The sequence below is a fragment of the Micromys minutus genome (genome assembly GCF_963924665.1).
Source record: "Micromys minutus genome assembly, chromosome: 10".
Classification (NCBI taxonomy): domain Eukaryota; kingdom Metazoa; phylum Chordata; class Mammalia; order Rodentia; family Muridae; genus Micromys; species Micromys minutus.
The window spans coordinates 5529525-5546971 of NC_137979.1; the positions used below are offsets into that span (position 1 = coordinate 5529525).

General features: G+C 46.5%; 1 pseudogene across 1 annotated transcript; it reads right to left on the reverse strand.

Annotated features, from left to right (window-relative positions):
- Positions 1-711: 711 nt before the first annotated feature.
- On the reverse strand, positions 712-1234 carry LOC308426286 (28 kDa heat- and acid-stable phosphoprotein-like; annotated as a pseudogene). Its single transcript has one exon. The product of its transcript is annotated as a 28 kDa heat- and acid-stable phosphoprotein-like (transcript).
- Positions 1235-17447: the final 16213 nt, after the last annotated feature.

Here is a 17447-nt window from a genome sequence, read left to right on the forward strand (position 1 = left end):
TGTAGCAGAGGATGGCTTTATCAGGCAGCAATGGGAGAAGAAGTTCTTGGTTCTGTGAAGGCTAAATGCCCCAGTGCAGGGGAGTACCCGGGCTGGGAGGCAGAAGGGAGTGGGTGGGTGGGGAGTACCCTCATTGAGGCAGGGGGAGGGGAGATGGGATAGGGGGATTCTGGAGGGGAAACCGAGAAAGGGCATAACATTTGAAACGTGAATAAAGAAAATATCCAATAAAAAAAAAATTTAAAAAACTTTGTGCACAATCTCTTAAAAAATGATGATTTGAGGGAAGTCACAATTCCTCCTGCTCTGTCACTTTCGAAGTCTGCCTTTGCTTTTGACATTTGACAGCAGGGAACTGTGCTTGGCTGTCCTTTGCGCTGGAGTGTGGGACGAGGGTGCTGCTGTCGTGCCAAGTGCTGGAACCAACAGTAGTGGTGATGGTACCTCCAGGGTGGAGGAAGAGCATGCACAAATGCAGCGCTTTTCTGGTGAGTACTCTGAGCTGCAGCATCGCATGGACCCGATAATGGGGGAGGAGAGGCTGGATGCAGAGCTCTGCACAGAACTGCTAAGCGTGGCCAACCTCGCAGGGCTCTGGTGTTCACTTACACTATCCCTAGTTGGGATGTGAGATATTGGGGGACCCAAGTCCTCTTCCGACATCACAAGATGATGATTCCAAATGAAATGCATCTCCTCCCACAGGCCAGTTTACGGATTCAGGGAGAGCGACTGCATTTGTTTTCCTGACAAAGTTACATCATCTTTTGCTTTCCTTTCTTCTTCCTTCTTTCTTGCTGCCTCCTCCTGCTGTTTCAGGATGATTGCCAGCCGGCGAGATCAGCCCTGGCCTGCTCTGTCTTCCCAGCCAAGTGCGTCTTCATGTAGCGCTCTTTTGCTTTCTGCTTCTCTGTTTCTTCTCGTTCTCTCCTGGAAAGCCCTGTTCTCTCCAGATCCAGTTGTGTGACTTTCTTAGTCGTCTGTGCCACCTGGTTGGGGTTCTCGATGTCACTGAGCCCTTCCACACCCTTTCAATTTTGCTGGTAGTCATCATCTTCATCTTCACTCTCATTGAGTCTAGAGACTTCTCCTTTTTGGGGTCACCTGAAATACCTTCCTCTTGTTCATCTTCTTTGTTGGCCTTCTGGTTCTCAGCCTGTAGCTGGACATCGATATCTTCAGGGCTTGTATACACTTGGCCTTTTTGGCCTCCCTTTCTACCTCCTTTAGGCATCTTGGCTCTGGCAGCTGCAGTGGTGGAGGTGCCTCAAAATGACACCTAAACCTATGGATTGAATTCCTTCAACCCTAAGACAAAATAAATCTTTCTTCTTTTTTGTAGTAATGAACTCAGGTATTTTGTCATAGTGATGAAAAACTGATTACTTTTTATGTCCCAGAGTCTAGGGGAGTGCATGACACAAAATATTTGCCTAATTATATTTTGTGGGTGCAACGGCTTGAGTGCTTTATGTCCCTGGCAGTGTTTGAATGCTTGACCCCCAACTGGTGACCGTGTTTGGAAAGGTTTATAGAACCTTTAGGATGTGAAACCTTGCTGGAAGGGAGTGGTTCTCTGAGGGCAGGCTTCGAGCTGGTCGTGGGTTTCTATTCTGTGATAATGCCCATCACTAAAAGCGATATGGGAAAGAAAGGCTTTATTTTGTCTTACAATCTCCAGGTCATAAGCAATCACGTAGGGAAGTCAGGGCAGGAAGTCAAGACATGGACTAAAGCAGGACCATAGAGGAATGCTACTTACTCGCTTGCTCTCCATGATTTGTCCAGTTTGTTTTCTTATATACTCCAGAACCACCTGCAAAGGGATAGCACCACTCACAGTGGGCTGAGCCTTTCCACATCAACCATCAATCAAGAGAATGCCCCATAGGCTTGACTATAGGCCAATGTGATAATGGCATTTTCTCAATTGAGAGTCCCTCTTTAGATGACTCTAGCTTGTGTCAGGTTGATATACATTATATACATATACATCATATACATGTACATGTACATATACATCATCTCCATCTACATTTCATATACATCATCTCCATCTACATATACATATACATTATATATACATATACATATATATATATATATATATTTTTTTTTTTCCTGACTGCTGGTGTAGTTCAATAGGCTGGTCTCATATACCTCCTGCCTGTAATGATAAACTCTAATCCTTCTGAGACTGTGAGCCAAAGTAAACTCTTTGTCCTTTGAGTAGATTTTGTCAGGGTACTTTATTATAACAAAAAGGAAACCAAGACAGTCGATTGACTGTCCCTAACTCAGAAAAGACAGAGAATTCCTATGGGGCTGGGCTCAGTTCAGTAGGTTCTCAGGAATAACTCAGACCTGGCAGAATTCACAGTTGGGCTGCTCTGGGTCTGAGGGGACAGTGGGACACAGATGTGGCATTGTTTGGAGGGCTGGTTAATGGTCTCTTCTCCCAGACGTCCCATCTTAGGCATATATTTCATTCGTGAAATCTTCCTGTGGCTTGTCTGAAACTGGAAGAGGACTTAGTGTTTGGGTTTTGGAGTCTTCTGGCCTCCACACAGGTTCCAGCTGAGCTTCTAGGCCTGGCACAGAAGTAGTTACACATGTCAACTACTGCCACTACTGCCACCAACTGAGTGGTTTTTCTCACAACACTGAATTAGACGTCCTTTCCCCCGCAGGAGGAAACTGAGATGCAATTTTCCTCAGAAGGTACATGAGGTGGTATAATTTTGGAGGAAGCAACAAATTTTTTTTATAATTGTATAATTTGTATATAATTTCTTGTAATAGAGTATGATGATTATAGTTCTGTTCCCATAAAAGACTCCCTAATTCTCTAATTATGGTAGTACATTAAAAAAAATTCAGAATGGTCTATCTTTAAAAGTTTTTTTTTTTTTTTCCATTTTAAGATTTCTGATGAAAGCTAGCAGACAGCCTGGACTCTGCTAGACAGATGCTTTTTAGTGATTCTAGATCTTTTCAGAGACAACGGCCCCATCCAGTGGGTTCTTCCATGATGAGAGGAGTCCTCCCTGCCTGCCGGAGAAGTCATCTAAACCATACTGAGATTGTGTTCCCCCCACACATGCAGTGCACATTTACTGAGCACCTACGAAATGCCGGGCCCTGGCCATAGATCCGCCATGCTATGGAGCTCCCACACCAGCGTGTGAGGCCTATAGACAGCGATTTCACTAAGTAGTCGCACATCACGACATCTTCGATGTGCCCTGCACAGGGCTGCGAATGTGGAGTGCACATTTGAGTAGAATCAAGAAAGTTGAGTCGGACAGCATCAAACAAAGGGTATTATGGGATAGGCTAAGGGAAGAACATGCCCCCCCCTTTCTGCTCTCCTGGCCCTCCTCTGGCTGGATCCCTGAGGATCTCACAGTACTGGAACTCTGCTGATGAGGTATGGCCACTTCTGCCTCACTCTGCAAAGGGATTCTTATGCTCTAGCTCTCTGCCTTTGCAAGTATGGACCCTGGGACTGAGCCCAGGTCTTGTGACACAGGCATGCACCCCACAACCATCCTTCACAGCCAGAGGGTCTTCACATAGGACAAATCTAAGTGCACCATAGCCCTGTTCTAACTCTCCAGTGTTTCCTACAAATAGAGGATAGAGCCCCTGTTCAGGGTCTGCAACTCTTAAAGTTTCCTGAATGCCAGGGAGTCACATTCTAGACACCCAGCTCCTTGTGATGTGTGGTCACCCTGTTTGCATTCTCTGTATAACCTTCACACCACACCTGACAGCTATTCTTTTTTTTTTTTTTAAGCTGTTACCTTTGTTGTTTTGCTGGGGTGAAGGTTGTCACAGAAGCCATCCATGCTCTCTCTCCACTGTGTGTCTGCACTCTTAGATATCACAGCACAAGTGGCCTCCTTGATTTTCACAGAGGGTCATGGACACCCGCAGCAGGAGGACCCGGGACCCAGATAAGGCCTCTGAGGCAGCCCAGCCTTGAACATCAACACCATCTTACAGGCAGTGCAAGCCACTCACATCAATGTGGCGCTCAGTGGCAGCATAGCCATCTTCTGGGTGGCACAGATCAGACATCCGCATGCTGGAAACTTAGACTTTGACCAGGTTGCAGTAGGCCCTCGGACCCAGATATGGCCCTTGGTGACATCACCATGGCCTCAGGTGGTGGCACAGCGCCCCCCCCCCCCCCCCCAAGCAGCATGGCCTACAGAAGTCTGCATGGCCCTCAGCAGAACAGACACCACATTCATGATCCTGGCCCTCGGCAGGTGCAGGCCAGCAGGCTCAGCCAGGGCTGTTGGCTTTTCTCCCGAGTCCCCATTCTGGATCAGGGCAAGGGTTGTAGGTTCAGGCTGCTGGCTCATCTGCCTGTGGCCCGACACTTTCTTTTTCTGGAACATTCTTCATGCTCCAACAGACTCCTGTTCCATCACCCACCTTCACACATTCTCTCACATTCTATTCTCTCAAGGAAGCTTCCCACAGCTCCATGTACCCCACTTTCTAGTTACTTGTTCTTTGTGAGTCTAGCCTTCCTTGCTTAATTATGTCTTTTTTTATTTGTTTACTAGTTTAGCTCTGTAGTCTTCATGGGACCAAGCACATACCTACTTTACTTATGGTGAAGTGTGGCATTTGTGTTTATAGATTGCTGGGCTCAGCGAAAGTTTTCAACAAGAAAGAGAGGAAAGGGCTGGTGTGTGTGTGTGTGTGTGTGTGTGTGTGTTCATGTTTGTTGGCTCAGTTGGCTCAGTCCTCACCTTACAAGCAGGGGTGCCTGAGCTAAATTTTCAGCACATACATGCCGGGTGTAGTGTCTCATCTTTGTAATCCCAGTACTGGGGAAGCAGAGACAAGTGGACCTTTAGGGCTCACTTGCCAACAAGAGAGTCTGTCTTAAAGGAGGTAGAGGGCATTCCTAAGGATGACACCCTCTTTTTCATATTCTTTCCCCTGTTCCCTCTTTCACACACAGACAAACACACATATACACATACACACTCACACACCCACACCCACTCATACACACACCCACTCATACACACACACCCACACATACACACACACACACACACACACACACACACACACACACACACACACACACGTGAGTTAGGCCACAGTTGGAGTAGCTCACCTGTCCCTTCTTCCCTTCTCACTGAGATGCTGTCCAGCACATTGGAGTGACTTCTTCCCGGAAATGTTCCCATCCTCCCTTAGCTGTGCAAAGGCTGTGACCTCTGGCTGACGTGGATATTAATTTCACAATGGCTCCTGTGCCACACTCTTTCTTCTTGTCAGTCTGGGGGATGGGCAGCATTTCCTTCATTGACCTTGGCCTCAGGAGTCCAATTCTGTAAGGATGGCTGTGATTAGGTGCGTGGCAGCATCAAAGAGAAGTTCACTAGGGGCTCAGCCTTTATCCCTTCTTAAAAAATGCAGAACTGAGCAAGGAGATGTCTCAAAAGGCCCCCACTCCCCAGTCCATAAGCGTGGGGCACCTGAGAACCAGCCCCTAGTCACACATGACTTGCCCACAGGACAGTCTCTTGAGAGTCTGGAAGGGCCTTGCCAGTGGCACAAAACTGGGAGAGAAGACATGAGAACCATGTTGCTTCTGGGGGCTGCTGCTGAATCTGTAGTTGGCAGTTATGTACTTCTGATCCATTAAAGAATGCTTTGGCATAGGAAATACAGATTAGAAATGAAATTGCAATATAATCAAATTGCATTTTTATGGAAAGTACTACATTTTTCTCTAAATAAAATTCAGTAACAAAATTTTATTTGCTTTTTTCCCCCAAATGCCTTTCCAAATTGATTTTTTTCCCCAGACAAATTATGAAGCCCAAAGTGGTTGAAAGGGAAGGCCCAATTCAATGGCCTTGGACACAGAACACGGTGTAGGTGTCACTGGGCTTGGGAGTGTCCCTAGTCCCCAGAGTCTTCTTAGTTTCTCTCTGTTTTAATTATCTCTCTCCCTCACCCATTATGGTGTGAATTTGAGGGTGAGTGTGTGTGTGTGTGTGTTCATTTAAGGATGTATCTGACATGATGTGGAAGTCAGAGGGCAATCTCAGGTGTCAGTCCTTACCTTCTGTCTTCTTTAAAGCAGGGTCTTTTGTTCCTCTCACTTTTGTCAGACCAGCTGGCCTGTTGACTCTCTTGTCTCTGACTCCTATCTCATTGTAGAAGTGCTGGCATTATAGATGTAGACATCCAACCTCAGCTCCACACATGCATAGTGATTAGTTGCTTTTTCAGATGTTACGATAAACTCTCAGATGAGAGACACTAAAGGGCTTATTCTACTGTGGTTAAAAAGTCACAGAGACAGGAGCTTAGGACAGCTGGGACATGGCATCCTAGACAAGAAGCAGAGAACAAGGAATGAGTGCTGACCACTGCTCAGCTGGCCTTTTCTGATTTATACAGTCCAGGATGCCCTCCCCATGACATGGTCTCATCCACAATGACGCTGGGTCATTACCCATCAATTGATAGAGTTAAGAGGATCCCTCCAGACATGCCTAGAGAGCTACCTCTCAGGTGACTCTACAGTCTGTCTAGTGGATGAAACAAACCATCACAGTTAGTGAGTGATTTACCCACTAAGCCGTCTCTCCTGCTCCAGATCCTCTGTCACAGAGCTTTTGGGGAAGATTCCACAAGGGCAGAATGTCCCAGCTGAGGTGGAAAAATGGGACAGCAAAGGTGGGCTTGTTTTTTTCCTTGTCATCTGTGTTAATGGAGCAGCAGGTAGGGGTGCAGAGGAAAATTATTAGAAAGTTTCCAATTTGCAGATTGCTGGAGAAGAGGGTGGCCAATCACCATCTCTCTGGGCAAAGGTTTCCAGAAAAGAATTTAAGTGGTGCATACTTGGTGTTAAAATATTCATATGAAAAGTCAAGAATTCAGTTCACACCATGAGTGTTTGCTGTGCATCTTTGCATTTGGAGACGGCTGGGTTGTCAGCAGAATTTATCATCTGCCCAGATGCCCAAGAGGTCCTCCATGGGGCCCGCTATAATGCACAGACAAAAATTGAAACTGATTTATTTATTTTTCTGATAACTGTAATCAATTTTCAAGTTGTCAATAACTATAATCAACCATCAGGTATTTATTGATCTCTTTTGTGAGTCATATGCACAGTCCAAGTGATATATGCCACCGTACTATACTTTAAGAGAGGCATTTTGCTTCAGAAACAAAACCAGCAAGCATGGTATAATCCAAACTGAGTTCTTTCCCTGCTCTAACTGGGAAGTCCTTCTTGGGCTTGTGACAGGATCCAAAAATTGCTGGGAACTCATCAGGGCTTCTGGAAAAGGATATTTAGATCTATATTTGATGTTAAGATGGGAGAAAAGGTCCTTTTGTGCAAGAGAAAGGAGATGGTGTGCTACTGAGATGGAAGATGAGTTGGAGGAGGGGCCATGGGGGAATATTCACTGTGGTGGTGAGAATAATGAACTATCATCTGGTACAGTCATGGGTTGAACTTGGGGAAGAAGGAGATGTATGCTGGAGTGTGTAGAACACTCAGATCCTCAAGTAAAGTTAACCCTTTATTGAGAAGCCCCTAGAGTGGCTGAATTAATGTAAAACAACTTCTCACCTGGATGCCCAGCACAGTTCCTATGTAGGCAGAGTGAATGATGGCGTTCACACATGTTCCCACAGCTGCGCCTGGATTCACAGACACTGTCATCTGGAGATGCAGGCTTACAGCAGACTGACAATAGGAATGGCTGCTCAGCTGTGATTTTTCTCGAGCATCGTGTTATGAATAGAGTTAATGACTATCAGGGTTAGGAGTTAGTTTGTTATAGCTGAGGACTTTCTGCCTCAGGAGGATGGCACTTCTTGGGCATGTATACATAAGGGAGGCAGTGGCTCAGGACAGACTCAAAAGAAGTACTTTAGAGGAGTCAAGGGATAATAAAGGACATGGGGGTTGGGGAAATGGTTAGTTATAGGGAGGACCACTATAAGAAGAATGAAGCAGTGGGCTGGAAGGTTGGGTGGATAGCAGATGGAAGTTCTAAGAATCACCTGGAGGGCAGATGGTATGCAGGTGGTCATGATGCTGAGCAAGGACATCAATATTCTTAGTGATGCTACCTACATCTGGCCAGGGCTCTTGTGATGCTAAATATTAACTGTCAACTTGACAGAATGTGACTCCCTAAGAGGTATGGACTTCCTGAGAGACATACTACTTAGTGTGCCTGTGCAAGATGGTATTGAAGAAGTTAAGTGAAGTAGGGAAACCCATCTTAATTGTGGGCAAGGACCATTCCCTGGTCAGGGATCATGTACAGATGGAGAATGCTGAGCCAGGCACCAGAACTCATTGCTCTTTCTTCTCACTGTGGGCATGATGCAACTGACTGCTTCAAGTTCTTGCTGCCTCAATTTCTGGGCCACTGGCTGTTGAAAGAAGTGAGAAATTCTCTACCCCCAACTCGTTCAGAAACAATGGCCCAACAGCTCACCTTGCGTTGGCCTAAGGGACTTCCTTGATTAAATAAATATCAGAAAAATCATAAAATGTACAGACTGATAGCCATCTAGAAAGTCCCAGCCAGGGTCCTGACGCATATGCTCACTAACCAATATGTTTAAAGGTCAATACGCTTAGTCAATGAATTTAAATTATAACCTTGCTAATGTAACCTGTACACCTAGAAAGCAGAAAAACTGCTTGTAACAGCCTTTCTACATCACCTCTCCTCTGAATGTTGGCTGCCCCAGTGCACTGGACTAATAAACATCTTGCTTTTGCATCGATCCCTGATCTCTTGTCTCATTCATGGGAGCCTCAAATAGATAAGACTCAATTTGGGTCTTATACTGTGAGCTTAAAAACTAAACAAAATAAACAACAACAATAGCAAAAAAAACAGTCCCTTCCTTCCTTAAGTTGAGTTTGTTGAGTGTTTTATCACTGCAACACGAAAGTGAATGGCTGCTACCCACTCTCGGAGCCAAGAAAGACAAAGCCATGTGAGAGGCTGTCAGAAGCTTGGGGCTAAAACTCTGAAATCATATGCCATATCTGGGGTGAAGGAAAGCCAGCTTGGATTTCAGCTCTGGTCCCTCCACCAGTTCCCATCAGCCACCTATTTACACAGGAAGTCAGGGTAATTGCATTTGGAAAAAAAGGAGTCCCACAAGAGACCTATTTATCCCTCTTGAAGGTTAAATTTGGGCATCTGGCTTTTGTGTGAGTTCTGCCTACAGCCTCTCTGCTGTCTTCAGAAGAACTGGAAGGAGAAAGGACGAGAATGATGGCTGCTCTCAGCTAAGTCTTAAAGCATTTTCAAGTCAATGACAAAGCACAAAGCCCTTTGTTGTTAAAGAGAAGTGATTGTCCCCAGGGAGCCATTCTCTTCCTGAGAGCCATCAGTGGTTACCAGGGCCCACACTCTATTCTCTAACCTTCAGAGCTAGATCAGGCCATTTTCTGAGTTTTAGCCAATGGAAGCCAAGGTCAGCAGTGGGAGGGAGCTCTTCTAGGATGGCGTCTGAAAGGATATGCTTTTCCTTTCCCTAGTTCCTTCCCATTTTATCTAGAAGGGGTGGTGGTGGGAACATCTGAGCCCTTGGGAGGGTGGAACATTCAAAAGTCTGGACCCTGAAACATAGCTGCTACACTGGCCTGGCCACACAATCACGCAAAGTCTTATTTGTCTTAACTGCACCTACGATATTTTTTGGATCTCTATTCTCAGAAACTACAGCTGAATCCTCAGTATTTTTAATTTTGAGAGTCGAAGGCATACAGTTAGAAAACAGAAAAGGTATAAACAAGACACTCTCCAGTTAGAGAACAGAAAAGGTATAAATAAGACACCTGAAGTTTTTTTTTAGGACTTAAAAATATTTGAATATGCAGGGCTTGGGAGATGGCTCAGTTGGAAAAGTACTTGCACTCGAGCCTGAGGTCATTCATTTGATCCCTGGTATCCAGGTAAAACCCAGGCTTGGTGGTATGAACTTGGGATTTGAATGCTAGGAAGGCAAAGAAAGGCAGCTCATGGTGTCTCACTGGTCAGCCATCTTAGCCTAATTGGTGAAGCCCAGGTCCTAGTGTAAGATCAAGTCTCAAAAAACCAAGATAAACAACCTTTGAAGAAAGACAAGGTTGATCTCTGGCTTCCATATGCTTCCATATGCTTGTATGTTTACTTACAAACACACGCACTAACGTTTTAATGTGTTGTTAGGTATATTCCTTTGTGAAAAAGAGGATTGAAAGACTTTCTAAACTGTCATGGCCACAGAGTTTTGAAAAACCTCTTTTCTGGTCACCCTTCACCCCTTGAATGTGTACCAGTTGCTTGCCCTTCTCTATCTGATGACCTCTACCTTGCTAGAAGGGCTCATTACCTCTTGAGTTTTAGCCAATGGAAGCCAAGGGACAATGGTAACCTGTGAGGGACACGGTGTTTGTTCTTGTCATGGCTTTATCATTATACCACACAGAGAATCTGCAGAAACTATGTGATCACTAAGGGCTTCTTGAACCACAAGAACTTGAATCTGGACAGCAGGGCCCCAGTCTTTAGGCTCAAACTTTGAGTCCCAGCCTCTGGGCGTGTCCTGAGATGGCATCTTGGCTTGATTTAGAATTACCTAGGGAACAGGCCTCTGGGCCTATCTTTGAGGGAATCTCTTGATATGTTCAGCTAATGGGGAAAGAAACATTCACCCTGAATGAAAAGGAAGAAGCTGGTTGAATGCAAACAGGCATCTCACTGCATTTTACAATGGCTGAGGCCAGTTGCATCACCATGATTGGTCAAGTGCCTTTAACACATGAGTCCAGATAAAGCCTTCCTCCCTTAAATGGCTTGTTGGATATTTGCTGACAGCAAGGGCAGTAGATAACCCACTACCCTTCCCCCTGGTCTGGCGCTTTGCATTGCCTTTCTCTGTCTTATTCCTGTTGCACAATTCTCCCACGCAACTGGAGCCCCTCAATCCAGCATATAGTCATCATTTAACGACACATGAATGTAGCTGTCCTCAGTCCCAGTCTCCCTGTTGTGCCCTTGACCACAGGCTCTATCCCCTTGGGGGCTCCCAGCCTTCGGTTGCCATCTCTTATGTCAGGCTGCTGTGTTTTCCCTGTGCTGCTCCCAAGGCCACCACTGGCCAACTTTCTTATTCTATAAAGCTCATCTTCCTGCCCACCTTCCATGCTCCTGTGCCTTGCTGTCCCACAGTGCAATCTGATATCCACTGTAGGACTGGCTTCTGCAGAAGCCAGACACCCCTCTGTTTCCATGGCTGCCCGAAGCCGGAGACTGCCTATGTCTGAATTTCTGGATGTGGATGTGCGTGTGAAAATCAGTGGAGGTGGTAACTGAGGTGAGAACCTGGTTTTTCTCTCCTTGGGTCTTCACTACTTTTCTGTCACCTCAATAAAATACCCTGACAAAAGCCACTTAGGGGAGAAAGGTTTTACTCTGGCCACAGTGTCAGAGGGGATATATTCTATTATGGTAGCGAAGATGTGATAGCACGTGGGTAAGGCATGGTGAGCAGGAAGCAGAGCCAGGTCTTGAAGCTTAGAGATCCACCTCCGGTAACTCACTCTCCTGATGAGGCTCCACCTCCTAAAGGTTCCACCACCTTCCCAAACAATGGCACCAGACAGGGACCAAGTGTTCAAACGTGGGAACCTTCAGGGACCGTCTGACATTCAAAACACGGTGCCTTGGAATGCCGAGTCCCTCATTTCCCTTCCCCCTTCCCCCTTAGGCTTTTTGGTTGTAAAATGGAGGCAACAATGTTTCTATTGCCAGTGCCCTGTGACCCTGAGGGGACAGGGGTGGCTGTCACCTTCAGGATGTGTATCAGACTCTGGAGGCATGCTATTGGGATCTGCAGTCAACTCTGATGCTGGAACAAATGAACCTCACTTGAATGTCCACACCCACAAAGCACCTAGTGCGTGCCAGACACCATTTATGTTTTCTTATATTATTATCTCACTTAATCCTATCACCTCCCTGAAGTCAGGCAGGCTGTCCTGTTAGCCATACGTGATAGATGAGGATCTGGAGAGAGAGAGAGAGAGAGAGAGAGAGAGAGAGAGAGAGAGAGAGAGAGAGAGAGAGAGAGAGAGAGAGAGAGAGAGAGAGAGAGAGGAAACAGACTGGAGAGATGGCTCAGTGGTTAAGAGCACTGACTGTCTTCCAGAGGACCAGAGTTCCATTCCCAGCATCTACATGTTAAGTAATAAACTGTGTGTTATTTTTAGCTGCAGGGGATCTGATGCCCCTGCCCCCATGTTTGCAGGCAAAACACTAATGCACATAAAAATAAAAATAAAATTTTAAAAGAACTTAGAATCAGAGTCTGTCTTTTTCAGTGTTGCTTTTGACATATAAGATGTCCCCAAGCTGGTCTGGGCACCAGGGCACAGGAAACTCATAATGGTGGCTTTCTTCTGGCATCAGTAAACAGGGATCTCCAGCCCGTCTTGGGCACCATCCGTTGGCTTCTTTTGCAGCTGCAGTGTAGACAATATTCTGCTGTAATGAATACAGACCTTTTAACCAGGGGACACTGACAAGTGCATCCTTTGCTGGGGAAATTAGGCCCCTCTAGAAGTGACTGTAAGGAGAATAGGAGAAATGGATGAGTTGGCAGTACGTGAGATCAGGTAAGCCCTGGATACTGCTGGACCACAGAAGGGCAGATGTTTGGGAGGCGATTCCTGACAAAAAGGATGCAGATTGGGTGTGTAGGCATCTGTGCCTGGGTACATGGGTGCTGTGCATTAGGCTATGGCCTGTCTCCTCTACTCCGAGTGCTCACACACTTCATTATGACTGTGACCCATGAGATAGGCCCTAGAGAATTCCACTTGGTATCCTGTGGATGGTAGAAAGGAAGACAGCTCCATCTTGGACTGGGCCAGCATCAGCACCACGTTCTCAAAGCAGCTGGCTCTTACATCCATGGGGTGTTTCACCGTCCTCAAGGACTTGACTCAAATGTGGTTCTGTTTTCTCTCCACAGGCAGAGTGTGTGCCAGGCCTTTGGTGACCATTGCTGTGCAGAAGAATATGGTCTCTTTGGACCGTTTCTTTGCTCCTTTTCCAATTCAGCCAACCCTGGACCTTGCCTCTGTGTTTGCTGCCCAGTCTATATGAGGTGTCATATGCAAACAAACATAAAAATGATGTAGACTTGGAACAGAAGGGAAAGAGACAGGGTCTGTGATATTAACGTCAGATTCCTTACAAAAAACCACAGTGACCAGGCTGGGTCACTAGTGTATGTGGCAGACAACCAGAAACCATGTGAAAATAAGCCATGTGGGTGGTGGTGGTGGTGTGCGTGTGTGTGTGTGTGTGTGTGTGTGTGTGTGTGTGTGTGTGTGTGTGATCCTAAGTGCTGGGGAGGCAGAGTTGGGAGGACTGATGGCCAGCTAGCCTAGCCTAGTTGGCAAACTATATAAAACATGGCGGAAGCTCAGATAGAATAGAAGGATGGCTCAGACATTAATGGGCTTGCTCTTGAGTATGAGTAACAGAGTTCAAACCCCTGGAACAAACATGGAACTCAGGTGGATGCGTGAGCCGCTTGGAATTCCAGCCTCAGAAGGTGCAGAGAGTCAGACGGCTAGAAAACCAGACACAGCGGCCAGCTCGGGGTGTGATGGAGACAGCCTGCCTCAGGGAATAAGGTAGGAGAGAGCAATTGAGGGAGACTGCCATCAAGCTTAGGTCTCTCCAAGCAAGTTTACACGTGCACACCCCTCCCCACATATGTGAAACATATATACACAGAGGTGTACGTGACAATGGGAAAATAAAACATGATGAAGGACAATCGAAGAGTGATTCTCAAGGATAATATTCACACACATATCCACATTAGGAGAGTCGAGAGCCCCCATCCTAGAGGCGGTGCTGGGTGTCCGCGGGCAAGTTCCTGACAGTTACTTGTACCTGCAGAGTCACTGGTCTTCATACTCAGGGTTATCACCAGAGCTTGGACAGGCTCTGTTCACAGGGCCTGGTGTTGAACGCTCCCAACTATCTGTTAGAGCACAGTATATAAACTCTGTGGAGTAGGCCCCCTGCAGGAGTGTAGAGTCTGGCGACGTGGCTGCCATTTAAATTTTGTCACAGATGTGTCTCAATCCCTGGAGCCTCTCTTTGGGAAGGAGCAGGCTGATAAAACAATGAATAATAATTTGGGGATATTCGTTATTTACAGCTGCCCAGGGTCATTGGTAAATTATTCAGCCCTGACTTCCGCCTGATTTCTTTCTTTCTTATGTGACGCTGTCCCTCCAGACTGCCATCCCACGCATGATGCCTGTGCCTTGGATGCTCTACCACTGGGATGGTTTCCCATTTCTTGAAACGCGTCCAGTCCTGTGCTTGAATGCTTATGTTCCACAAACTCTGCCTCTTGGTGAGATACTGAAAAGCTGAAAGAAAGAGCAGGGTTTAGGTTTGATAAAGAACCCGAACGCACCTCTCTGCCAGGCATGACAGGGGGGGGCCTCTGTGGGTACCAGGAGGGGGAAATTGGCAAAAATCTCTGCTGCATGAATGGTCTTCGGTGAGACAGAGGGCAGGAAGCCGTAGCTGCCTCTCTGGGCTGCTCAGCATGGTGAGAAGCAACAGGTTGGTTAAAGGAGACAGGTTGTATCATTTCTCCTGGGGAGTACAACCGGTTAGGGGAGCTGCTACCCCCACGCTGAACTGAACTGGCAGGGTGGTGGGAAGACACAGTGAGGGGGTACAGGGCGGCAGCAGGCAGGGCAAGGTGAGTGTCCCCCCATTATCTTTTGCCTACGTTTCACTTCAGGCCTGTGCTGGCCACATAACTGACAACAAGCCCTCTCCCCATCTAAGCGTTAATGATCCCTTTAATGCCGGAATACCGTTATCACTCCTCTCTCTCGCCTGTTCCCTGTCAGCCATGGGGCATTAAACCGGTGATAAAAATGCCTTTTTGGTACGGTCCACAAACTCACCAAGAGGCTCTCGGTAGCAGTATAGCCATCTAGCATGAAATCAAGAGGCAATCACCTCGGATGAGACGAGATGAGCTCAATATAGGAGCAATTAACAAACCTGCATGTCCTGGGTCCTGTCCTTTAACCACAATCTTCAGTGCCCACCTCATCTGGCCCACTTTAGCTCAGGAAGACTTCACACAAAATGCAGCAGCCCAGTCCAGTCCTGAGAGAGGAAACCATAGGGCGGTGGGAGACACTTTATCCAACCCCACTCTCCCTGTGTGTGTGTGTGTGTGTGTGTGTGTGTGTGTGTGTGTGTGTGTGTAGGGGACAACCTCAGGTGTCAGTCATTACTGCCCATCTTGTTTGACGCACTGTATAATACCATTCTAGCTGGCCTGAGACTTTATAGGATTCTCCTGTCTCCACCTCTACCTAGATTATGCACATCCCTACCCACATCCAGCTCTGTGTGGGCTTCTGGGGAATCTAACCCAGGCCCTGACATCAGTGTGGCAAACACGTTTACCCATGAAGTCATCTCCTCAGCCCCAGCCACATCTTTACTAGTAGTGAACACGACATCCGGAGCCTGCTCGGCCCCTGGGATCAGATGATCTCAGTTCTTAGATTTTAATACAGAAAATAGGAAACTCAAAAGAGAATAAAAAATGGTAAAGAAATGCCCAGTTATGAATATGTATTAGCTGTGTATGGAACTGGGAACAGGAGCCATTCATTTTAAACAAATCGTATCTTGACACATGGCCGAGAACGTGCCGACTTCTCTATCACGCCAACATGCTGAGCTAGTTTGATTTATATGGTGTGGCAGTGAGGGTTTTTTTCCCAATTAAAAACGAACGGAGAAAAATCATTAATTTAACTACTGTATATTAAATTTGCATTAAAACATCCGTTTGTCTATATTTATATGTGAGTTATTGAAAACGTGAGCTCATGAATTCTAATTTTTAGGATCACATGTCAAATATTGAAGATAAATTTTATTTATTTCTACAATTAATTCTATGAGAACAAATAGCTCTAATTTAGGGGATGGCATATGTAACTGTCCGCTGGCTCCCTCCCGGAATAACAAACGTAGCATTCATCTTTTCTCATTAGGGTTTTTCTGTACCTGTGGCCATTCTTGAGATGTGCACACCTTGGTTGCTGTTTTGTATGTTTCTAACCTCACTCAGCTAACATGCCTAGAAATCACTCAAGACAATATGGACGTTGTCAGGTCTCTTTTCTCTGCTTCGTCATGATGTGCAAAGATGTGTGCTCCTTCCTAGAGACTGAATACAAATTTCCTCCAAGCAACTTCACATCAGCCACTTGGATTCCTCATTAAGACGACTCTATGCAGACCTTACTCTGCTAGAGGGAGGGCCTGGTGTCCCCCCCCCCCTTGGGGCTTCTGTCCTCATGTAGGCCTCAACACCAAGACAGAGAGGGAGCCAGAGGAAGGGAAGGTATGGCTGCAATCTCTTCTGTGGAGTGCCAAGTCTTCTGGTTGCACACTGGATTTATTATAGTACCTTCTGTTTCTGCAGGTCACCTGACTTCCTGCTTCTCCTGGCTGGCTGGTGTGGTGCAATCATAGCAGATCACGTGGCTGCAGGGATGAGTGGTAACCCAGATGGACTGTGCCCCATGGTCGCCCACATGGTCAGAATGGAGTGGGGGAGTGACAGCCTGTTCTCAGTCGTTCCGTCATAGACGTGGCTGTCCATGTACCACACTGGGGTTCAGCAAGTCAAGATGTCCAACGTCTTCAGAGGCCTGTGTCAAAGGCATAGCTCTCCTGCCACACTTAGGGGAGATGTCGTGAACCTTCAGGATGTGGAGACTAATGGGAGGTATTGAGGTCATGGGGATGCTTTCTTGAAGAAGATTGTGGGACCCGACCCCCGTTCTCTTTTTCTTTTGCTTTCTGGCCATGAGGTGAGAAGATAGTTCAGTTCTACACCCTGGGACATTGCTCTCACACCCACCAGAGGCCCAAAGCAATGAATCCAACCAAACATGGACTGGAGCTCCACCACTGTGACCAAAGCAAGTCTTTCTCTTTAGAAGCTAATAGACTCAGGTTATTTCTTTACGTGATGGAAAGCTGACTAGCACGCATATAGAGAAGTGTGTGCATGTGCATGTGTGTGCATGTGTGTGTTTTAGGTATGAATTCAAAACAGTTCCTGGCATTAGTGAGTCAAGTCGAAGGTAGCCATGCAGTGTGTTTGGGAACTAAGCTCAAGAGCAGATGGGGTCTTGGAGATTCCCAAGGAGGATAGGAAGCTCCCATGTTCCTCCCTGGGAGTCTGCACTCACACTTCTGCCCATACAAGGTTTTCACGGCATCAAAGACCAGTTGAGAGGCAAGAGAGATGGCACAGCATTTACAAGCAGTTGTTGGTCTTCCAGAGGACCT